The sequence below is a fragment of the Wasmannia auropunctata genome, unplaced genomic scaffold, assembly GCF_000956235.1.
Source record: "Wasmannia auropunctata unplaced genomic scaffold, wasmannia.A_1.0 LD336000.1, whole genome shotgun sequence".
Lineage (NCBI taxonomy): Eukaryota > Metazoa > Arthropoda > Insecta > Hymenoptera > Formicidae > Wasmannia > Wasmannia auropunctata.
Genome location: NW_012026890.1, coordinates 4,352,276 through 4,378,528, shown reverse-complemented (window position 1 = coordinate 4,378,528; position 26,253 = coordinate 4,352,276). Strand labels below are relative to the sequence as shown.

General features: G+C 36.2%; 1 long non-coding RNA gene across 1 annotated transcript in view; it reads right to left on the bottom strand.

Annotated features, from left to right (window-relative positions):
- Positions 1-20,275: 20,275 nt before the first annotated feature.
- LOC105453407 overlaps positions 20,276-26,253 on the bottom strand; it is a 34,976-nt gene continuing 28,998 nt past the window's right edge. Inside the window, exon 3 of the long non-coding RNA XR_974865.1 lies at positions 20,276-21,057. This is a non-coding gene — a long non-coding RNA (uncharacterized LOC105453407). The remainder of the gene's footprint in view (positions 21,058-26,253) is intronic.

The window sequence follows — 26,253 nt, the reverse complement described above, 5'->3', positions numbered from 1 at the left end:
TCGGCGCCAGGTTTACAGACGAGGTGAACGACCTGAATTGGGTGAAATGAATTAAAGAGAGAGAGGAAAAAAAGAAAGAGAGAGAGAGAGGAAGAAAGGGAGGGAGGGATGAAAGAAAGAGATCGAAGTGGGGATCACAGCTGCGATATCGATTAATTGATCAACACTGTGAATCGAATTCAAAGACTAAGAACCTCACGAAATGATGAATTGTCGGTTCAAATATGTAATGAATGGGATCAACGAGCGACGAATTAATAAAGTCAAAAATCAATAATCGATGATTGATTGAATCAGTATAGCAAACGTTTCGCCTTCTTTTAAGAACAGCGTTACAGAATTTTTTTGCAATTTATCCGTAAATATCGATCCATTAGCATTACAATTGATTGCCTTATTATTTTTTATTGTTGAAAACAAATTATTTGCAAATAATCTCAGAACGTATAATTTTTACGTATAATTTTTACCTAATTCACGTATCATTATGTAAGACTAAATGTATGTTTTACCTTTGTAAGAAATTTTAGTTATGACTTTATATTCGATTTTTTATCAAGGTTCACGTAAAAATACACAAACGTTTATTTAGAAAATTCTGCGAATAAACACGAGTAAATAATTTTTATGAAAATTCATCGACAAATCAGAGCGGGTATATTTGATATCGATTTGACAGGACTAAATTAATATACACATACGAGTAACTTTATATATTCTATTCGCGCGATATTTTCCACAATTTCTTTTCATTTCTCAGACAACACAAAATCTAAGATTGGGAAATAATTAAGACGTCTTTTAGGCGATTCTCGTAAATATGTCTTTGACATAAATTCTTTTAGATATCTGTAATTTTTCTTTTCTGTCGCCCGAGGAAAAGGTTGATGATGAATTTTGGAAGAGGCAAGAGACACGATCATCGAAATGTTTACGAAGAAGGAAAAAGATAAGATCGAGATAAGAAGCAAGAAACAGGAAGTAAAGAGCACATTGTGGTCTTAATAAGCTTCAGAATCGTCACGTATCCACTTTTCAATCGGTCATTAATCTTTGAACCTGTCAATTGGATTCAGAACTCAAATAACACTCAAAGTTCAAATTCCAGACATAAAAGATCACTTCAATTGAAACATGCTTCAGAACATTTTAGAAGACAAAAGAATTCTTTTTTCTGAACATTTGAATCTTAAAATATCTTAAACGTCTTAACGTTGTAAGATGTCTTAAAGACGGCTAGAAAAAAGAATTCTTTCATCTTCTAAAACAATTTTTTAAATCATATTTCTTGCCTCTTCCAGTCAACTTTTATCTCGGGCGATATAAACTGAAGAATCAGATAAAAAGTAAAAAGCAAGGAACAGGAAGCAAAGAACACATAGTAGTTTAAGCTTGAGAGCGAGAAAAGGGGATGATACGTTAACCAAAAAGTCGCATCATCACATTACAATTGTCCTCCCCTTCCTTCCCCTCTATTTTTCGCAACTCCCATAAAACGGAGATACTTGCTCTCGATATAACGTAGTTATACTACGCAGTTCATACTCGTTTGAGGAGATCGGTAGCACTTGATTGCGATGTAGCAATATGTTTGTGCGCTGCGTTACGCAAAAAATCGGTATGGTCCGACTTGACTATTAATTCAATCTCTTTGAGAGAAATATGCAGATAAATATCGTATCGAAATAACTTTATATTGACTTCGCGTGATTCTTTCACTTGGATGTAATATATAATTTTAAAGACGTTCCATTATAATATATAGTTGTGTAATTCACAATTGCATTATGCGTATAACTTTTCAATAATTATTAAATAATAATTATTATATGACAATAGTTACAATTAGATCATCGTGTGGGGATCATGAATATCGCGAAGTACATAAAATTCATTCAATTTCCGACATAACAATTATACGTATTTTTCTTTGAAGAAATGCAATTGTTCTCTGTTCGCTTGAAATCGCGAGTATACTTATATCGTTATCTCACAAAAAATGCACCAGAATTACAAAGAAGGAATGAAAAAGATGGAGCAGCGTTAATCGGTAAATATGTACATGTAGTTCAGAATTCGCAGCTCGCGGCCTGGCGGTAGCACTCAGGTAGCAGGTTGAATGCCGAAAAAAACGTGACGAAAACGGGACCCGGAAACAGGGACTCGTCGCGGTGGTGGGGCCCCGACGTCCGGGGCACGCGCCCGAGTCACGTGCGCGCGCGAAAAACGCACGAGCGGCGCGCAGGCACCTACCTACCTTAGGGGCGCGTACTCACGCGCGAAATGTCGCTCGTGAGCGTGTAGCTGTAAGTACGACGGCAGCGAAAGGCTCGCGTACCGGGAAAGACCGGCGTCGATGCGGCTGAACTAGGCAGGGGGCAATGCACCTGCGACAATAACAACAACAACAGGTGGGGGAGGGGAAGGGGGTGGGGGGCACGTGACGGACCGTTCGCGCCGTGATCGTTCATGCCATTCAGATCGCGATCGTCGATCCTTACGCGCGCCCTCCTCTCTTTCATCCTCCTGCCATATAAAACCTCCCGAGCCTCTCTTGCGATGAATCGTTTGCATCACGCCGGATTTCTAACAAACCTGCTTTTGTCGTGCGAACAATGACCACGCTGTTGTAAAGGTATAACAGAGTATATGTCGAACCGGGGACGAGCCACTTGCGAAACACGCGGCTACCTGTCTCGCCAATCCAATTGTGCTGCAAGCGCAAATATTATATAACACTTATGTGTGTGACGTTGAAGAGAAGTTCCTCTCGAAGAACGTCATTAATTAGCTAATACAATGGACAATCGAGATACTTACATTGTAGTTTTGTCAAGTCGTCAACGCGAAGCCTTGTTTTCTCCTCAGGATTCTTAGTTGCGTTTTGCGCAACTACCTCCTCATTATTGACAGATTAGTTAATCACATAATCGCGATCTAGTCTCTTCGCGTCTTGATAATATGGAGTAGGTTAACGGGTGTAAATGACTGGTATATAAGCATCGATTTATGCTTTATTAGCGAACGTTAAAGTTAGCGCGCTCGTATTATATTTCTTTCTATAAACAGCGGCGTACTCGTTACCACATGTAATGATCAAGAGTACCGTAATATCCGTTATACACGGCAATGCACCGACTCTTGACATTCCCCGTAATTCGCCGGCCACAATTTGGAACCAATCATAAGCGAAGAGCATTTGTAAACACGACCGCATGCTGAACTGCAATTTGAAATATATTATTCGTATACTGGTAAATAAAGTCAAAACAACAACAAAAATATTTACGTAATAGATATTTGATTAATAAAAGCATACATTTCTTAAAAATATGATTTGCATTTGTATATGCAACATTTTTTAAAACCATTTATATTTGTCTACAAATTATTGACATGCTTGAAATATTTACGCTATGAAATCATTTAATTTGCGTTATGAAATTGCTAGAATAACTTTGTAAATTTGTTTAAAACTCTTAAATATATGTATTATTATACATCGACAATATATAAAACATCGTGATGAAAGCAATAAGTGAATAGAAAATATAAAATTAGAGACTCCGCTTTATTGCTAAAAAACATTTTCAATGCGCTCCTTTTTCCATAAACTTCCTTTTTTATGTGTGCGAGAAGGAAAGAAGGACCTCTTGTACGCGTTTCGCCGCATAGTAAGGCGCATTGAATCGGCGAGCGGTCAATGCTCGACTGACCTCAACAACAGTAAAAGTGACACATGCTTGGGTCCGTTCGGAGCGAGAAATTCCCTCCGCTTATCTGGACTATCCCCAACGGTAGAATGCGTATCTCACGTACCGAACGGCACTCAATGCACCATGCATCGCCTTACAGATTTTTATTTATTTTATTTTTTACAGCTTTAGAGCTTGCGAGAACTTGCGTGAATTATTAATTAGTCGACAATGACTTCATTACGTCGGATATTTTAATGTTTTTAGGATATTGACATTACGCAAAATCCAAAATCAAAGCTAGAAAATTACCACCACGTATCGATTTTTTAGAATTGAACGATGTATATGCGATATCATTTTCTTTTTTTATTAAAAAATAAATAGTGACAGTATAAAATTTATTAGAATATTTATATATCAAATTGAATTGGAAATTAGTGATTTGTAAATTATATGGATACTATATCACTTATTTCTAATTCATTTCTTCTTCATTTTGTATTTTTTATTTATAGTCTGTGTTATATGTTAAGTTTTGCATTCAAAAATAATATATTTACAATATTTATAACAAGATTCACATATTCTACATATAATTGTATAATATTAGTGTTGTACTAAAATTCCTCACATGATAACAATAAATGCATGGTAAGAATGATTTTGCTGAAGTATTTAAAAATGTGGCTAGATGCAGAGCTAAAAATAATTCTGTTGAATCATCAAAATAATTATACAGGAAACTCAAGCATAATGAGCGATGCTGCAAAAAATTTTGATGTCCCAACAATCAGCTTAAGCGTTCTACATAATTATTTTAGTAGTCCAATAAAATTATTTTTAGTTCTAGCTAAATTTTTAAATACTTCAGCAAAATTATTTTTTTTCTATGTGGATTTGATTTTTGGATTTAGCGTCCCAACTTTATGTTAAATCACTTTACTAGGCAATAGTTTCAAGATTTCAATTTACACTCGTGTAATTAGCAATATATTGTATCTGATTAATTTTAAACGTTTTACAACAGAAGGGCGAATTGTTCAAAAAATTGCACACAATCGTGTCTTTATAATTAATATATTTGTCGGAAGTACCAAGTATTGATAATGTTAATTAAATTTTATAGTATATTATATAATGAATTTACATAGTATCAATCGTACTAAGTGTACGTTAAAAATAATTCTCACTTGTGACAATTTCCTGAAGCTAGACGTCCCATACATCTAAAATTGTAAAATATGCAAAGCTTAGGACACCAGCTATCACGATAAAATTCAAAGCTTCTGTAATACGCGTTCTGCCGTTCAGCACACGAATGCACTGTTCGCGTTATTTTCGCACTATTGCGCGAGAACCGGGGACTGGAAAATGCCTACGATTGTAACCAATACGCGAACGGTCTCTCCGAAGAAAATAAATATTCAGCCGTATTACAGTCGGTAGAAGAAACGCGCGCCATGGCGACGAGGCCGCGTTGCAAAACTGGAACAGGAAAACCCGACGTGGAAAATTGTCGTAAGAACGACGAGCGCACTATGCGGCACTATACCGGGGGACACCACCGCGCGGGCTTGAGAATTACAAGCGCGCGCGGGTTGATTGGCAGAGATTGGAGCTGCAACGAGATCGAAATGTCAACGAGAGTCTCGCGCGAACAGGAAACCTCGTACGTATCTCTCGGAGGAAACGCTCGTGTCTCCTTCATCAGGGGCGCATCCACCCTCTCGCGAGCCGAGCCGTGTCATCGTATAGCATCACACTCGGTCGCCCTCCTTCACATGCACTTCATTAAAATTACAAGCTAGAAAACGTGGACAAGAGCCTATAAGCTACACAAAAGCAGTCCGTGTCTGGTGTCTCAAATGTCTCCTGAGAGAAGACGCTCCATTTTTCACACCCTACGTACACAATTCCGATTCTAAAATATTCACACGTTTTTTATGTATTATTAAGAATTCTTCTATGTCGATATATTGATTTATAATGATTGATAACTGCAAATCCAAGTATAATAAGTGCTTTTCATGTATGTGTGTGATTTAGTTTTCCGTGTAAAAACAACACACTATAATAACGTGCGGTAAGCGCGGAAAACTAAATCACATACATACACATGTATCAAAGGTTCTTATTACACGCTTGGAGTGCATTGAACGTAAAAGGAAAAACCGGTGATATATACGAGCGTAGTTTATTCTTACGTCGAATAAAGTCAAAGCCTCTTATCAAGTTGACGGCAGAAAAACGGCAGAAATTTTTCTTGTCCAAATCAGATCAGATCGATCGCGGCGGTCTTAGAGGGTCGATCCGCTCCTGTGACCAGTTGTTACACCGATCGATCGGTATGCGACGTACTGCGCACTGGCTCTTACGATCGCACGATCCGAACCTTCGAAAGGACATTGACCCGCAGGTACTGTGTACCAAGTGTACCAAGTGTCGTATGCACACGTATATGCATTATGCGTGCAGAGCCGTAGTGACGTAGAGGAGAGATAAGTATCGAATTAATTAATACCGTTTCAACGTGATCCCACAAATTAATTAGCGTGACATTTGATAACGACCTATACTGATATTTGACAATCTATGGATAATCTTCGTCTTCGTCGTGATTTTATTTATCGCATTGTAGTCCAACGAGGTGCTAATACGATTACAGATATACATGCGGGCGTATTTTTACAGGCAATAAAGGTTTCTCGATAAGATTCGAAGAGATGATTCGGATCCGACATCTTTTGGGGCACAGTCCGAATGGAATTTTCCATTCTTACTTCCCGTGATATATGTATAATTACGCTTGAATGTTTATCGATGCAATGTGCGTCGTTAATACGTTCTCGGTGCCGACGACGACGGTGATTGACTCGAGAAATGCGATCGCGATTAGATGATATGCTAATAATGAACGATGCTTATGGAACATCGATGAGGTCTCCGACCTCGATCATTTTACGCAGTTCTCGCGTATTGGCGCAAAACACAGGTCATCTCCCTCGTCGGCTGACTTCATCGTCATCGTCTTCCGTCTGCTCGTTCGCATAATGAGCGGCTCGTTCCACCTCGCCCACCTCGATTCTTCCGCTCACCTTTCGATCGCGCCGACGACGATCGTATGACAGCGCGCTAAATACGCGAAAAGGATCGCCATCGCGGAAACATGAGACGAATAGGAAGCAAAGCAAAACCGCATTACACCTGGAACAGTTGCGTTTCCACATGCGCTCAGCGCTTAACACGAGCCTTCGATTCGCTTTGGATTCGCTGAATTCGGGATCGGCATCGACGCACCGCTGCCGTTTCCATGCGAAATAGAGACGTCGCGTGCGCGTCAGCTGCTTTATAAAACTGCGTTAGAACTCGAGCTGACGAAACGGTAGATTCCACCCGAGAATCCAGAGCCCGCGATTTTCAATGAGACAAGCCACTATATAACACTCGATATCGCGCGCCATTTGTATGAATACAGAACTAAAGTTTCGTCGTTTTTTTTTACGCGTCTGAAATTACCGTTTCAAGCCTTTTCTTATCGCGAATTCTTTCGCCTTTATTTTTAAAAATCTCATCTTTTGCCCACGTTTCTTTTTGGTTTTTTTTTGTTTCAAATTACCTTTGCATTATAAACAATTCGACCATGAACTTGATGAATGACCGATATGGATTCAATAATACGCTCGATCAAGATCGTTTTAAATGATTATTTTCAAAATTATATTGTCTAAATATAGCTTCGGTAAGTCTTTTTGTGCGTTATAAACAATTCGACCGTGAACTCGATGAATGGCCGATAGGGATTCAACAATGCGTTCGATCAAGACCGTTTTAAATGATTATTTTCAAAATTATATTCTTTATACAAATACAGCTTCGATAAGTCTTTAGTTTTGCGACCCTCTAACTTTCGTTTTTGACGTATCAGAGGCACTTACTATGCTCATCTTGAAAAGCTACAACAAAACGTATTATTTATTGTCAAAATATGTAAATATATTTATTAGTTACATCCTACATGTATTCTAATTCATTATAAAAAATAATTTTGTATAAAAGAATCAGAAATCTGCGAAAATTTTTCACAAACGCGAAATATGATTCGAAGATTGAACGCATTTATATAATAACAAAGACAAACGTATTAATGACATTAAATAAAGTGGAAAAATGATATAATGCATCATGAGAAATATAAAATATCGTAAAATGTATCTAATTACTCTTATTGACGCATATAAATAAATACATAAATCTGTTTAATAATCTGTATAAAATAATGAGATATTTTATTTAATGCGTTACATGATATGTTTTTATTAGCATCAAAAGTTAAAATCGCGGACCAAGCAATTGCGTCGTAATTTGTGAAAGAAAGTGACAACGTTTGCAGTGATTCATTAATCGTGTCATCTTTTGACGCACCGTAATTACGCACAATATTGTAACTTGATGAAGCATCGGATGCTCCGCGTAGTTTGCCATCAAGTTCCATCTACGAAATACGAGCCGGGTATGACGTATATGACGGGCCGATTCTAGTTGCGTCACCAGTCAACAGATATAGAATCACTGTCACTCTCGGTGTAAACGGTAGTAAACACAGGTCATAGCCCTCTTCCTCTCTCTCTTAACACCTCTCCCACCCTTCCCTTCCATCTCTCTCTCCGTTTCTCACGGCGTTTCTCTCTCCGTTCGAGATCACTTTCGTTGGCAGGAACTGAACAACAAAGTCCGTCACGGCGTCTTATCAGCTTCCAGGAACCGCGGCGATTCGCACGTAACAAGTCACACGCCACGTCCTCGATATTTGAATGAATCTGAATTCGCTGCGCCGTACATTCTGCGATTTGGCAAATTTTTTGCACGAGCAGATGTTTCGAGAAAAGGAATACGACGCATATAAATAAAAGTAACGAAAGTCGCGATTTGAATGCACGAAAATTGACGAGAATCGATATAAATCGAAATTAGGTAGAATCGGGCTTGTTAATTCGTGGAATATGTATTTTCCCCGTGAGAATGAAGCTAATTTTTCAATTCGATTTGATCTTTCAAGCAAGCGAGGTTGGAGTAAAATTAATGTCACACCGCCTTCGGCGCTCCTTCTCCATCGCGGAAACTATGGTCATCATTATTACAACGTAAATGACTAAAATAAAATTTTTGTGGCAAATAGATATTACCGAATCTAACGTGGCGGCAATAACAAGTGGTGCTGCGATGCGAATTCTATCGAAGAGCGAAGAAATTCGCGCGCAAAGCGATCGATCGATCGAGGGCAAGCGATCTAAACGGACGAAGGATCATCGCGTTATATTCGCCAGTCTGCGCGATTCGTTGTAATCGTGTAACGCGACACACAGTACTTCGTTCCGTACGGATAAATTATTATTACGCGCGACGGGACGGCGCGGTGACGAAGATTAGCGACCATTAATGTGACGAGAGCGGCAAAAGTGAGCGGAGAACTTTTTTTTTTCTTCCACGTGTGTAGAAATGTACAAGGGAGAGTGCGGGGACTCTACATATTTATGTGCGCGCGATTTTTCTTCCGATCGTTGCGTGATTGATTTTCGCATACGTTTATAACGCACTCGGCTCTCGGAATGAAGCCAATGAAACGAACGGGAAAGAATGGAAAATTATCCGTGGCGTTGTATAATCCCAGGGACACCGTTGACTTGCCTCGCCGTTTCTTTTGTATATAGATGATAGTGCTGTGCATGTCATATGCGATTGGAATTGTCCGACGGGGTACGGTCTGCGGATACTAGGAGTAATGCGGTTAAGTTGCAAAATAACATTTACGAGTGTTATTTCTTCTATGTCTGTTAAACTTATCTAGTTTTCTAAATGGCAAAACTGTGACGAATGCGAAAAAGAACGATTATAGATGTCTGCTAAAGATATAATATCTTAATCTTTATCCGGAGTTTCCTGTCGGATCGATTTTTGGGAACTTTTCGTGTTCGGATTATACGGATACGGATACCTTAGACGAATTGTCATGGAGTATGTGACTCAAGTGCAGGTCGAGACTTAATGGTTTTGCTTATGTAACATATATCGTATGATATTTGCAAAACTATAAATTTTTTATTATATATAAAATAATAAAAATAATATAATATTATGTATATATATGTATATTCAAGCATCTGTCAATATATAATTTTATGAAATATTTTATGGTAATATTATATTTAATATTGAAAATATCAGATGTCTGAAAGTTTGATGTAAAACACCTTATACAACAAGGAACGCGTATTAATTTTATATTTTATGTCTAATATTTAATAAAAAAATTTATCAACAATAGTGAAGCAACGCCAACAAAATTTATTATTTCATATTTCTAATATATATGATATACATATAAATTAATGCATGAAATAAATTTATCTTTATCAACATAATACACACAACACACACACATATATATATATTAGACATAAATTTTTCTCTTATATACATTTTTTATTTAGCAATTATTATATATTAATAGATCTTTTAGGTATTTTTATTCACATTTATTAATACCATTATTAATTATATTTATTAATATTACATACGTATATTATATATGTATATATGTATATATGTATATTATATATGTATATTATATATGTATACATATTTATGTATTAATAAGAATGAGTTCCTAGAAGCAGATATATAAAGTCAACGACTCAGTTGGTTGCATGACTCAGTGATATGTTTTCGAAATGATGGCCAAAACTTGCATAATAACCGAGCCGCTTTTGAAGACTGTTAAATACACTTTCTAACATTAATAAATATAACTATACCTTCGAGGCATTCCAAGTAAATTCCTTTCATGGAAATGATCGCCCGTGTCGAAATCTTCTGAACATACATCACTACGCCATCCAACTAGTCGAATCACCAACACTTTTTTTATTATATTAATTTTTATGAGTTTTATAAATGTATTTCTTTGTATTATGCGTTAAGAAAAATAACAATTTCTCTTTCAGAATAGCGTTTAATTTATTGTATTCTATCATACAAAATGACACAGGTAGATATTCAATATCAACAACTTCTCGATTATCGTCCCTGTACATGTACATACCGATTTTTAAAATGTTTCTCGTACTACGTGACGTAAAATACAAGTCTATCCTGAATTCTGACGCGGATAAATCGTCTAAGGCAGGCTTTAAGCACATCGAATCGAATGCACTGCAGGCAGCACCTTCCGAGGAGGAGGTGGTCACGAGGACTTACCCGTGCAGCCGATCGCGCCGGCACGTTTGCGCCACGTGGGTCGCGGCAATTGGAATGGACCGCGATCCCGCGTTCGCAAATGAAATATATTTTACGTGCCGATCTTTGATCCGATCTCTGCGCGCGCGCTCACGTTTTCTGTTCGCGGGACATTAACTCGCGTGTGTTTCGAGGGCAGTGAACGCGGAAAACGTAGCGAGTAATACTACGTATAGGTAACGCGCGCGCCGAGGCCGCGCCGCGCGCCTGCCACAACCGAGCTCGGAGCTACCATAAGCAATTCGGCTGATTGTGAGAAACGTTAAATGCGATCCGATCCGTACCTAATTGCCGCTGCATGGAAGGTAAACAAGAATTAGAAATGCCAAAACTCACGTGAGCAATCACGGAGCTGTCCGAGGCGACGTAGTGAATGTTTCAGCTCTCATATATAAACCGCCGCGATTTAAAGTAATTTACAGTAAAAGGAATGTATGTAAACATGTACCTATTTTCTTCAAACTAAAAGAAAAAGGAAGAGAAAACCTACGGCATGTAGAAGTCGACTTTTCAAGTCAGTATTATTGATTGCTAATTGTAAGTCAAACGAAGATAAGTGAATGAGCAAATAAAGAAAGCAAATAAGAATTGAAATCTTAGATATTTCACAATTTCGTTTAACTACCTTCTGCGATATCTACAAATGATTATCCTAATGTGTAAGCCTTTGAACGTTGAAACATATATACATATACATATATGTACTTTTTTTAAACATGCTGCACATAAAAATAAAATTGAAATTGCATAACGAATTAATTCTGCAGAAAAATATATGAATAAATTATTTCAGTAACATGTAATTACTTTAATTCTCAATTTATTCGTACACCTTTTTACATTGGTGTTCGACTTCAATATTCAATTAAAACTTGATCACGTGAGATTAGTGTACCTAACAGCTAAATAACGACGAAAAATCGATTGTTTGATTTTTTTTTATTCTTATTGTTTTATCGGAAACACAAACTGTTCGTAAACGTAGTCGCTATCAGTATCAAATCCCGGCATTTCTAATTTGAATAAAAACCAATAAAAATTACAGAAGCCAAATAGTATACCTACTAATGATTCATAAACATATATTACCCAACCAAGCATATAAACGACGATAACGGAAAACAATTTGATTACAGAAAACGCAACATGTTTTAATAGTGATATAAAGTGTATCAAACTTTTGTTTGTATATTACTTATCGATTATGTCATTTATATCAATACGTACATTTTACGTATGAATTCTTTAATAAATCGAAAATCGATTTATCATTCAAAAGTGACAAACAAATTAAAAAAATATTACAGCTACTCTAAACGCTTAAGAATGGAAAAGTTCGCCAATGTATGGCGCCTTGGGATTATCATCTTAATTACATTTTTTACATCATATCGGGTAACGTGCAACACGCCACACGCGCTTGCGAAAAATGAAAGAAGGTATGGGGAATCAACGAACCGGCGGCGATGCGTAAACAGAGGTTAAGGTCACATGATATTCGTGCGAGACAAATCGATCACAATCCGAAGGACGCCTTGGCAAAAGACGCAATTCAACCGCGACACGTGGTCAAACCGTCTGCGTATTTCACACGCGCCGACGGTGAAATATCCTCCCATCCTAGACGGTGGTCGAAATCATCGCAAAATTCTAGAGAACATTAGGAGAACGACTTTAAGAACGACTTTCCCACCTCTCTTCCCTAAGAAATGACGCAACAACTTGAGGCTTGTTTACGCACACAAAGATTATCGGAGGATTTCAACTGGCTATAGTTGATGTTGCAGAATGTGTCAAGGATCGAGTAAAGGTATCACCGTGAGAAACCGGAGTATCGATCTAAGCAATTTTCTTTTGTTGCAAACATTCATAATTTTCCACTGACAATGCTGGATTATTGTCGCTTCTATCAGGATCTTTAATGAATTCTTTCGTATAACATATGTATTCACTATATGACTAAACTTTTAACATTTGTTATACATAAATAATTAATCATCAGTTTTGTCAAAGCAAGAAAACCTCGGATCACATGGCACGAGCAAAGACTTCAAAGATATGTTTTGTAGATATTGTTGTGCATATTATGGGAAAAATTATTACGACCGACTGCTACGAATCGAAGGGTGGCAAAAAAAATGGAGGGAGTATATGTTTCACCAAGGCAAATCGATTATTACAAAAAATCTCGACAACTCAATACAGACTCTTATTATTAGTTATGACAGAGATTTTTATCAACTTTTGGCTACAGACTTCTTATTGACAAAGCTTGATTTAAAGCTTATAATTGCTTATAAAGCTTATAATTTAAACATACTATGAATTTTTCTATTAATAAATAATAGACCTTTCGAGACGAAATAAAACTATAACTTGTTTCTCTGTGTGTACGCCTTTCCCCATGTGCGATTCTCTTTACTCGATTCTCAGGTGATTCGCATCTTCATTCTGTACTGCATAATAGTTAATTATCTTGAAGTTTTTTTAGGATCAAATAAAATATGCACAAAACAGCCAACTTGCTATTTGGAAGTATTATAATTACACGACAAATTCAATAAATAGCAGTAGTAGGACGTGCATAACGTCGATGGTTTCTTTCCACGGATTCTTTCCCGGTGGTACCGGAAAACGCGGCTTCAAACCTTTGATCCTTAGGATAACCTTTGGCGGGGGTCCCCAGCAGGACTCCCCTTTAGGAGTCCTCCTTGGGACCTCCCGGATTACTTATTAATTATTCATGAAATATTCTCATAACTACAGTCAAAAAACGGCAAAAAACTTTTTTAGATATTGTTTATTTTAGTAGAAAGCAGAAACACACAAAAAAAATGTATAAAGGAGTGGACCATGCGCTATAATCAAGAATAAATTCTCATAGTAATTTGATATTTCTCTACATTTTAGAATATCTTCTTGAGACGTATATAAGAGGAAAATCTTTTAGCATCAAAAAGGTACCGCTAAAGGATGGAATATTTTTTTCGGGTGAATATAAGGCCGGTTCTAATCCCAAGGGGAGTCAGGTATATCACAAAAAAACATTCTATTCTTTACTCTTAATTTCTAGAGGATTTTTCTCTGAACTATTCAATCTGAAGAAGATTGAATCTCTCTTCTTCTTCTTCTTTTCTTATGAGGCCTACCCTCTATACGGGGTGTTAATACGCCCTGAATTCTTCGGTCGAATGATGTAATACTAAAACGTGAAGAGTGAATACTAATGCGGAAGCAGAGGAATACTAAAAGGTCGCAAAGATTCCAGAACGTAGAATCACTCGGCCACAGACGTCCACCTCAGTCCGTGGCTTGCGCACTCAAGAAGATACTCTAAGATGTAGAATAATATCGTATAATTCTTGATCATAGTCTTGATTATAATACATGCGTCCACTTTTTTATAGATATATAAATGTAAGATTTTTTGTAAGAGATTTTTTCATAGAGAAAATGTTAAGAATTCCCAACGTACAAGTAGAATATTTTTTTAGGGATGTAACATTACAGGGTCCGCATTGGTGAGGAGTTAATGTTGCCGGGGCCGGAGGGTTCCGCCAGGAGAAAATCCTGCCGTTGTGTTCATTATTTATTAAATTTCTGTTCAACAATATTAGGAACCTTTGTGTACTAATTTTCACGTGGAATACTCCACTCGTATTAAAAATCATGTATTACGGAGAGGGTGAAGAATAGGACTTTAATCTGAAAAATAACAATGTTCCTCACATTTTCAATAAAAACTAATACAGTAGTATTCAGATCAAATCTGTAAGATTCACTATGTTTTTTTAATGGACAAAATTGATTTTTATACTATATTTATATTGTTTTTACTTCTCCGTCCCATTTTTCTTCATTTTTCAGACTTAAAATCAGATTATTATATTTTCCTTTTCCATTTTTTAAACTTAAATAATTATATTATTATTTCTCTCTTCCTCTACAAATATATTCGGTTGATCCACCCATTTGGTTGCCGATCTGTTTCCCTTCCACCTTTCCTTTGATCTGACTATACATATATATGTATAGTCAAAAGTAAAGAATACATTTTTATTAATAAAAATTATTTATCGTAATAGACCGTTATTAAAAAAGTTATATGCCGTTATATGCAAACAAATATATATGGTGTTATTTTTTAAAAATAGAATGACGTTGAACTTTTTATAAAAAAATTTTCGATTTTCTCATATTGCAAGTTGTAGCTGGCATGAAACCGATAAAAATCTTCCTCTAACGTTTCTTGTTAAACGTTAAACTGTCATAATAGTGTCTGAAAAATTGTGCGAATCGATTATGATGAACATTTTGTATATTTTATATTATATAAATGAGATGGTAGAGTTAAAATCGTAAGAACTCTATGTTATATGTTTTATAACTTAGGACTATTATTCATTCTTCAAGTCTTTAAGAAAAAAAATGCATTAGGCTTTCTGAAAACAGCATCACTGCTGGATAAAATGTTGCATCAGTCCACAAAGGATGCTGATATTTTTTTTAACGAACAAATCGCTCGTCCGCGTTTGCGGACGGCTTCGTCTCACTACCTGCCCGCAAGATTGGAAAAGCCGAAGAATGCGCTCTCGTGCGATTCTTTTTGGGATGACGCAACCGCCCGCGCGCGCCGCGTCGACCGCCGCCGCGCCGCCGTTCGCCTGCACGAGATTGCAATTTTGGGATTACGCAGAATTCAAGCGGGCGAGTCTGTATGTGCGCGATGACGCATCGACGCGTTCTCCAAGGACGCGGGGATTCTACGGTGCGGCGCCGATCAAGTTCACCATATTTATACACTCCCGCGAGTGCACGACGAGCGCAATAAAAATGCGACGCGGATTTAATTCGGCACAACCGGGAATAATTATTTATGCGTCTGCAAATAAGTGTCGGCGAGATTGGAGAAACCGAACTATCCTGACCTACATGTGTGAATAGTGAACGGGCTTATCGCATTAAGGATGATAAATATATTTTCGAAATGAGAATATCTCGACGTGCCTTGACAGTGGAACGACTCAACGAGAATTAGGATGCTATCGGAAAACATTCAGAGTCACGTCCAAGTGCAAACGATATTAATTATCTGTATCTCGCGCTGTATACACGCGGATATTCTGACGTTGATTCATCAGTCTGTGTTACACGAGAATAATGAATTTTTTACTTTCCCCCATTAATTATCGCTAGTCACAACGTCATTATCTCCGTACGCCTCGTCGCGCGAGGGTCTCTTCGCGGAAGGAATTGTTATGCGTTTCCTAAGCGATATCCGGAGTGTGCGCGCGTATGCACTTTGAATTGTCAAACGCAGCCAAGTGCACGCGGGATATATAGTCACAGAGAGTATGCTCAAGAATGAATCGGTCGTCCGATTCCCGTATCTCCCCTCACCGTCCATTTCTTCATGCAGCATTTACAGCGTGTATATTTCCCAAAACGTATATTTCCTTTCTTAATATTCGTTTGAATTTGTTTTTTCTACTACTTCCTCGAATTGGTGTTACGAACCGATCACTATCTTATAGTGAAGATCGGTCCGAAAATTTTCCTTTTTTTTATAGGCTTCTTTGTCAAAAAAAGAAAGTTGCTTTACAGAATCTCTTTTCCATTCTACATTAGTATTTCTATATAGTATCTTTTATTAATTTTTTCATTCAGCTCTTTCTTTTTTTTTCTTCTCTTCTTTTTCTCACGCTCTCACGTATATCATTCACATAATCGAGAGCCGCACTAATACCCTAAAGGCAAAGTCGATCCCTTTGCGCACCCTGCCCGCGAAGACACGGGAGATCGGAAGTCCATTCATGCCGAAGGAATTTTTTAATATGCCCTCGAGTTCCTCGTCGTCTCCATCCCCATCCCCTCCTCGTCTACCGGCCGACGTTTGCCACGTCGTCCGCCCTCTCCTCCCTCCTCCCCTCCATGTCGTCTCTAACGCAAAAATTATTCGAACGCGTCGGCATACAATTAGAGTCGTGGAATCGCGTGACGCACATAGGAATCCAACGGGAGACCTCGAGCGCGGCCACCGACACCAGCGATTAGCAAGAAGCTCGTCATCCTGGAACGCCGACGACGACAGACGCTCCCGGCTGCGACGCCGTATCTCCCTCGCGTGCGTATATACATGTACGTACATCGAAAGGGGAAGATCATTAACCCTTCGCGCTGCTGAGTATTCTCGAGATGGAGAGGACACCTGCGTCTCGCTTCCGATAAGACACCGTGCGTCGGCCGCCCCGCACGATGATCGCGCGCGGAAGTCGCGCGGATTTCTATTACAGGTATCATGTGTGTTTAAACCTAAACTCGGCAAAACTGTGAAAGCGGACTCAAAAATAGCGTCTTAAGACACGGAGAGAAGATGTTCGGATCATATAATAAAAATTTTCGTTCAATAAGTTCTAATACCATTCAGAAAAACATTATTTCTAAGGCGTTAAATAATAATAATGATAAATAGTGTGAAAGATATATTATTAATACAAATCTTAAGTGAAAATTGAGTTTTAATTATAACAGAAAGGCATATACAGTTGGAAAGATGAAGAGTGCATTAAAGTTTACGGTTGAATGAATTTCAATTCATTATGTTAAATATAAGTAATATATTAAATTATATGTGTTAAATATAAATTATATATTAAATCCATTATTAATTATACAATAATAATGTAATTAAAATAATTTGTTATTAACGCGCCAGATATTTATAAGCATATAATGAAATCCTTTTCTTAATTTTTTCTTTTCATCCAAGAAATCATCGACAATATGCATTTATATTTCGCGGAGCGATAATGTCCGAATGTCAAATTGCGTTTTACGAACGCAGACACGCGTGAAAATTCGTAGGTCTTACGCAAGCCCGTTGCCGAAGAGAGGCCGAGGAGCTGTTTCACTTGTTAGGTATAACTCGTGGCCATTTGGGCAGTTTAATCATATGTATCTGGGTATTAGGGCAATGTTCATGCTGTAACCTTGGGCCCGTTTACTTGTACCACCCGCGATCTTTGTCCTGTCTTCTATACTTTTACAGGTCTCTCGGATTCCCGTGATGTTCTAGAGTCTTTTTGGACATCTTACATAATCTCCCTACCGATTCTGTCTTCTGTTTCTCGGATTATTCTTTTTTTTATTTGCTTGTCTTGTTTTTTTTTATTAATATTATTAATATAATTAAGTGTTTTTCTCCGTATTATTTATAAGAAAGTTACAAAATAATAAAATTCGAATGTCTAGGTAAAGAGAATTTAAATTACTTGAAATATATAAGGCAAAAATATAAATATAACAATATAGAGCTAAAATTTAAATAATTAAATTATTTGCAAACATTAATCCATTAATTAGAGATTAATTGTGTAGCAGGTTTAGACTTTTAGATACATTTTTAAGAATTACTCTTGTTGAACTTCTCTTAATCTCTATAAGGTAAAATCTAATTATTTGCAGTATCCGACGAAATAAGTGCGTAAAAAACTTCTCATCGTTCTTTCCGTTCACTTTGTCGCATTGAAAATGCTTTCTACATGATGATTTGAATAATACAAAAACAATCGTTTAATTGATATAAAAAACGGTCGCACTAATAATTCAAGTCGCAATAATAATGATATCTTGGTGAGTGTGCGCGCGGGCGTTATAATACGCGTAAGAATTTTATTTTAATGTGCTTGGGTGCCAGCCAACATTTTCAGGTCAGTTCACAAACGCGAGCGCGGGTATTCTACCTAAGGAAACTTCGACAAAAACGACGATTACAATAAGAAAAAAAAATACGAAAATAGAAAGGGAAAAGAAAAGTTGAATCCGTCGCGGAATCTGTGTTTCGGTGTTTCGGAGCCAAGGTCTCGTTACGAATCCCGCCAAAATATTGCCGCGTAACGTATTATATGTTAATGCAGGTCGGGTTTTATAGGTCCAATCCTCGCAGTCTTCCAAGGTCACATTTTAACTGATAATACCGAATGAAAGGGGGGGAAAAAATAAAGGAATCGCGAGTATCGATATCAATGATAGAAACAAGAAAACAATAATTTTGGTTACAAAATTTTCGTATTAAATTTCCAAAATATCTTTTTTAAATTCTTGTAAATTAAACACATTTTCTGTATGTCCAGACAGATCATGGTAAGTAATCAATGATGCAACGCAAAATAAGTTATTATTTATAAAATATTTGTAATTAATTAAGTGAAGTGATTGTTTCGCTTAATGATTGCAATATATTTTATATTTGGATGACTTTTAACATAATCCATCTATTATTAATGCAATGAAATTAATTGACCGAAATTGACATATATCAAAATATGTTATTATAAAATCAATTAAATTCAATCGTAGTATAAGTATATTTATCTAATCTTTTTTTAATAATAAGTCAATTTTAACAATCAAGCAAATAAGCGAGTATAACAATTTATTTTTTATTTTTAGGCTCGTAAATAAATAATAATAATAAAATGAAAGTTACGTTTCATCTTATAATTACGATATAATATTTTTCTGAGAATGTTGTTAAGGATACATTTTACGGAGAGCAATAATCGAGTGAATTTTTAATTAATCAGTCTTACCCACCGTGCTCCGGATGTCCAATGCGACCTAATCCGCCGAAAGGGTCACGTCCGCCGAGATTCGTCTGCCCCAGTAACTCGCCACGTCACATCTGCATCATCCCGCCAATTCCTCAACCACCGCAATGGAAACCGTGCTGCATTCGTAAATACGGTTTCCTCTGCAACGCTCACGCTCACCCGCGAAGATTTCTGCGATTCAATGACTTAGACTTGATAACTCAATGGTGAACTCCTGTCATTGTCATGGGCATGAGTAATCTTCTGTTGCTCCTGGAAATTTTGCTGCGTATCGCCTTAATAATCAACAGCAAAGGATTCTTGCTTTTCGTGAATTTCCGATAAATTATAAAGATCCCTCTTTCAAGCGATATAGAAATCAAAATGCAGCACTCAATAGTTATAAATAACATTATGGCATTGAAGATTTTTGAATAAAAGATAGAAAAAGATAAGAATGTAACAAACAACATAGATAATTAATCTGTAGCTTGAAAAAGATAAATAAATTCAGAAAAAACGATAGATTCAATTGCTTTAATTATTGATATATTAACCTTTAAACCACTATATCGGTGTCACAGACGTTATTGAAACATTACTTGTCAACAATTGTCTTATTTGTCACCATTTAAATACATTTTATTTTTATTGTATACAAGATTTTTTTGTTAACTCTCCAATTAAAACGTAGTTTTTCTTTTCCCCATCAACAAGTATTCAGAAAAAATACATTTTTATTATAATTAACTTATAAAATTAGCGGAAGCATAATAGTGGTCTCTTAGACCGATATTGTGATTAGTGCGATTTTTTGGGTGTGGTTTAAAGGTTAACTGTATATCTATTACATTTCTTCATACATATAGTTATCCTCTGAATATCCACTGAAGTTAGAAGTATTCATTGAGAAATTGCAATTTTTGATTTGACATCGAAAATAAAAAATGACACACAATTTTGTGTGTCACTAATCACTTGTGTGACTTATTGTTAGTGACACACAAGTATCGTTTTGTCTTTGTTACTCACTAAATGTTAAGTAAGATAGAATGACGTTTGTGTCGACTTGTGTCACTAAATAGAAAGCACCAAATGTTTTTTCTTTTTTGAACTGGAGAAGTTTAAAGGAAGTTTTGGAAGTTCTATGTACCAACTTGCTTCTACCAATTGCTAGAAGTCTGTATTGTTATCAAAGCAGGAAAACAAAACCAAAATAGTGACCACTGTCTATCGAAGCAGGTAGCTGCGGAGATTTTCCATCAACGAAGTAGCGAAAACAGACACCATCAGTTCTTGAAACACAATACGCCGCGACGCTGGTCACTCATTTTTTCCTTATCTTCCATAGTTGACAGTTAGCGAAATACGCCGCTTACCGGACAGACGTGTCGTCTAGCCAGACAGAAGTGGTGACCCCCAAGTATCCGCAAATGCGTGCGTCGGCTGGCGATACCACGGTCACGGAGCGAAGCCTGCAAAGAGACATGCGTAAGCGTTGCGTACCAGACGGCGATGGTAGAGGAAACGGAAACGACTGATAGGACGTTTATCTTGAAAAATTCGTCCCGTGGAATCGTATTCAAATTGGAACACGAAACGTCCTTTCCTCTCAGCACATCAAGCTGCACGCAGGTACGAGACGCGGCCACGCACGTGCGTGCGTCGGCAAAGCGAGCGAGCGAACGCGCGCCGCACATTTGCGCGGCCTTGCGCGAGGTCGTCAGCATCTGGAAAAATGGCCGACCATTCCATCTCATAATCAGCGAAATGATCGGAAACTTCGAGAAAGATCAAGCGTACGTTTAAAGTACGTATACTCTCTCGCAAAAAATACTACAAGTTTATAATCTTCCTATTTCTCGCACGGCCCGGATAAAGGCGTTCAACCTTCATTAATTTGCCATTCGATGAATATACTCATTGAATATCAAATTAAATCCGATTAAGACGCTTATGAGAAAAAAAATTATCCATCCAATTTATTAAAAAAATTAAAACTTTGCTCTCTGCGTTAGTGCAGCTATATTTGTAAAAAGATATGTGCAATACTGAAGACACATTGATTTTATCTGTAAAAATAAATTTTGATATGCAAGATGAAAATAGAAAAATAGAATATAAATAATATATAAATTTTAAAGAAGGGAGGGGGATTCTTATATAGATGCTTGTTAGCATCAAAAATATTAAATTGCTCGTTAATATTCGTTACAGTGGATTCTGGCTTTGTGTAAGAACTGTGTTTTAAGACCGACATAAAGTGCGGCACGCAGTTTGTGTGGCTAGATATCGTAACAATAATTATACACAACATCCAGCTCGGCTCGCAATAGCAAGTCTACGAGCACTAATAAGGTGACGCTTAAATATAAAATATAAAATTTATTCAAAACAAAGGTACATATATTTTTTCGCTATTTATTTGATTTTTTGCGGCTGAAGAAGGCTAAGTAAAGAAACATGTACCGCGCTTATTTGCTTTGAATAAATTTTATATTTAACTGTCACCTTATTAGTGCTCGTTAGTTTGGCCTATTTTATGACTTGAATATTTTTTTTAACTGCACTACTTTTTTAACTACAAGTATATTCTTGTCTATATAATGTTTTTTTTTTTTTCAAATAAAGTTCAAGAGATTTAAATATTGGGTGTTATTTTAAAGAATATGTTAGATTTTCTATTAAATTATTAATTGTCGGGGTATAAAATCTGCAACAAATTCTTCCGCGCCTACATGGTGTTTACTGAAATCTTGTATAAAAAAGTTTCCTAAGAATTCCCGGATTTTTCAGATATTTATTCATTCAAGAGGGCGTGGAGTGACGGCGGATGTTCTCCTTGCTAACCATAATAAATTGGCCGAGACTACGAAAGAAAGGGGGAGGGAGTCAAAGATATCAGAATCCTCTTAACTTTGGCGATATATTCTGGATACGCTAAAATGCTTTGAAGTTCATTCTGATTCGTCAAAATTTTTTATTCTGATTGGCTAGTCAGACATCTCTATCGGATGGCCGTGGTCGACCATTTGTAGCTTTAAATTGACCGCACCCCCTGATGGGGGATGGAATTAAGGCGTATCTCACAAGATGAGTGACGTTTTGGGGACACTCGTAAATGCGTCACGGCAGGACAGTATAGAAATTTTTGGACTATATGGATAGAAATTCAACATATATAGCTCCTCCCCAGGATTTTCACAAGTTTTTCTCCATCTAATTATAAGAAAAAAGGTATTTTTATTCAAATTTTCAGATAAGATTAAAGAATTTTTTAATGCAATTTTGAAATAAATCAATGTGTAAGCAAACTATATATTGAACATATTAATATAGAAAGCAAAAATTCCACGATATATATCATTCTTTTACAATTGAAAACTAGATGGTATAGAGAAAGTTCACTACAACATAATAACAGTGACCTATTCACTTTTTCTAAGTATTGTCTCCTATTGTCACCCTGATTTTTATAATAATTTGCGAAATACATATGAAAATGTATGTACATATGTGAGTATATGCAGATGTTATATTTATTGTTAATCGATTAATTATCGACATTTTGCATTATTAAGAAAAAATAATTTAAAAAAATAATATTTTCTCGGAAAGAAATAAAATTTAAATTTAAAAATAAAATTCTAAAAGAAATTCCCCGAAAATTTAAGAAACTTTTCGGGATTTCCCAAGCAAAAAGTTCATCGACCACCAGTAAAATGAGCTATAATAAGAGAGACAGAACAGGAAGAATGAGACAGAATGACAAACATCTGGTGTTGACCTCTTGAAATCGGTTTCCTGCATGCTTCTTAATCAGCCCTTGGCTTTGGGAAACACCCTCATTGACAAGCTATAATGTTACAGGGTATTGACCTGAAAACTAAAACAAATAGAAAACATTGACCTTCTCTTAGCGTGCTACGTTGCCAGTTCCTTTCCATTTTTCGGTTAAATTTTGATAAACGTAAGAATACAATAATTTAAAGTATGACAAGAAATACGAATAATGCATCATTTCTCACACCATCGGATTATGTATCGTAGTTCAGAAAATCTATATAAATCACAACTTCTTTAGCTATCATAACTGATTTTCTAATAGATCTTAAAAACATCTGTCGCAGAAATAATAAATAGTTACAAAATAAAAATAAAATTTTTGTGCTTTATGCGTAAATTATTTATTTAAATATAATTTTATTGTTTAATATAATTAGTCTTGTGAGAAATTAATAAATCTAATATGTATACGATTCTATCCCTTTTCTCCCTTAGAAATATATGAATCTCTTTTACATATTAATTATTTATAAAATAAATTTTTTGGATACGCACAAAGTTTAAACAATAAATTCCTATATTATTTGCAATATACATCGTCAACAAATTTTGGTTCTTAATATTTCATTCCGATATTATCATTCTGAAAACTCAAATTTTAGGCGAATTTGTGAAATCTTCGACTAAATTGCGCGGGAAAATGATTAGACTATTAACATTCGTTAAATCGATATGGCTAGCCTTGACCGGTTGTAAGAACATTCTGCGTGCGGCACACCAATCAGATTTCTTTCGTTGTATTATTTGCCCGTCATACACGTATATCGACAGCTATCGACGGATATTGACATACCGGATATAAGCAGCAGCTCACTCCTGACATTTCGTGTCGGTCTGACATCAGCAAATAAAGAAAGAAAACGAAAAACAAGCGTGCAAACGGATTTATATTATCCCTACCTGAGGCTTTACAAATAACATTTTTCATGCATCGATTTTATCTGAACCCCATCTACATCACTTTTTCAAGTGTGTGTTTTAGAAGAATGTCTATTTTTTTAAATAAAAAAAAGGAAACAAATTGAACTTGCAAGAAAATAACCTAATAAAATTGTATTGTACGATATAATATGCCAAATATAATATATGATTCTCTATATATAATATATGTATATGATCTAGCCATATTATTATAGCGGATTTTTTGATAGATTCATCCTTAGTAGCCGAAAATAAAAACTATTTTTAATTTGAACACCTAAAGTAGGATGTTCTCTTTTGTTATTTTTAAGTAATAAAAACAAAGTTTTAATATTCATATTTATTTATTTTTGTAAAATAAGAAAATATATATTGTATATACGTATATGATATATGTAATTTAGTGATGTTCTTTCCCGATTCTTGAAAAATCGATTATTCTGGATGATAAATAATCGATTATTAGCAGAATTCAGCAAAATTATTCTTTCCGTGTATATATAATTTTATGTGTCCTGTAATATAAGAAATATTTTAAAAATATAAAAAAATAAAAATATGTATATTATATAAAATATATATTAAAATACACACACATTAGGAACCACATTAGGAACACGTACGAACCACTGCACGTTAAAAATCAATTGAAATCATACCTTTATTTTACTGTTAATATGGAAAAGAATTAATAATGTTCTTTTTTTGATTTGATATTAATTCAAATATATCTGGTTGTATTGACTAATTAGAAGTTTCGTAGATGTGCGATTGTCATAAGGTAAAGTGATGTCCAAAATCAAAGAGCGGCGATGAAGAAAGTTGGAGATGGATACGTCAAGGATTATGGAGAAATTCCCGTAATTTCGAAAGGAACATGAGACAGGAAGTAGCGATATTAGCGAATCCGGCAGCGAGTCATGATTAGCTTTAGTGGCTTCGAGTCAGTCGAAGAACAGGTGCGAGGCTTTTTCTTCATTCTTCTTGCGCCACCTGCGCTGTGTAATATATTCAAGGCCGCTAAGACTTATTCATAAATCAGATCTCACTTTCATTCATGTGCCTGACGCGACACTATCTATCTCTCTCTCTCTCTCTCTCTCTCTTAGCGTTCGACTGACCGATTTGGATTTTCGGCACCATGCCAAAAGTACCATGAGTGAAAAGCTCGCACGACACTTTTTACCGAAGGACTTGATGGAAGGTTTCAAGATATATAATAATAATAATAATAATAGTAATAATATTAATAATTTTATCGCTAGGTATTAACAAAGTTATTATTATGCCTATCTGTATCAAAGATATGTATGATCAATTAAGAAAATAAGAGCAAAAAGTAATTCAAATAAACAGATCGCGCGAGAAACGATCATACTTATAGGTAATTTGATCTCCACAGACATATCTAAAACCAGATAATCGTACGATGAAAATTTATACGAAAATTTATATCCATAGACATCTTTTCGGGGTATGAATTTTCCACTAACGTACTTCGCATTGGAAAGTCTACATCGTGACACCGTGCGCACTTGGCTGGTTTGCACATGGCGATTCCAAGTTCAAAGCTCCAATCAGAAACCACGGCGACGTTTACGAGAGATACAGTTCGTGAATTTGCATAATCCGCAGTCGTGCGTTCGACAGCAGACAGTAGTAACATAATACATATACCGTTTCATCGGCATGTGATTTTTGGCGCCGAACGGCGTGCTCTACACCTACGATCGATTGCGTAAGTCCTTAAAGTCAGTACGCGCGGGACCGGATTCACTTTCAGCAGTTTCAGCGTGTCAAGGATACCGGCGGCAGGTCCTCTCTCGGCCTAATTCCTCGCGATGAGCGACCGCATTATAAATCTCGCTAATACGTGACGCTCATTCGATTGAAGTGTGAGCGAT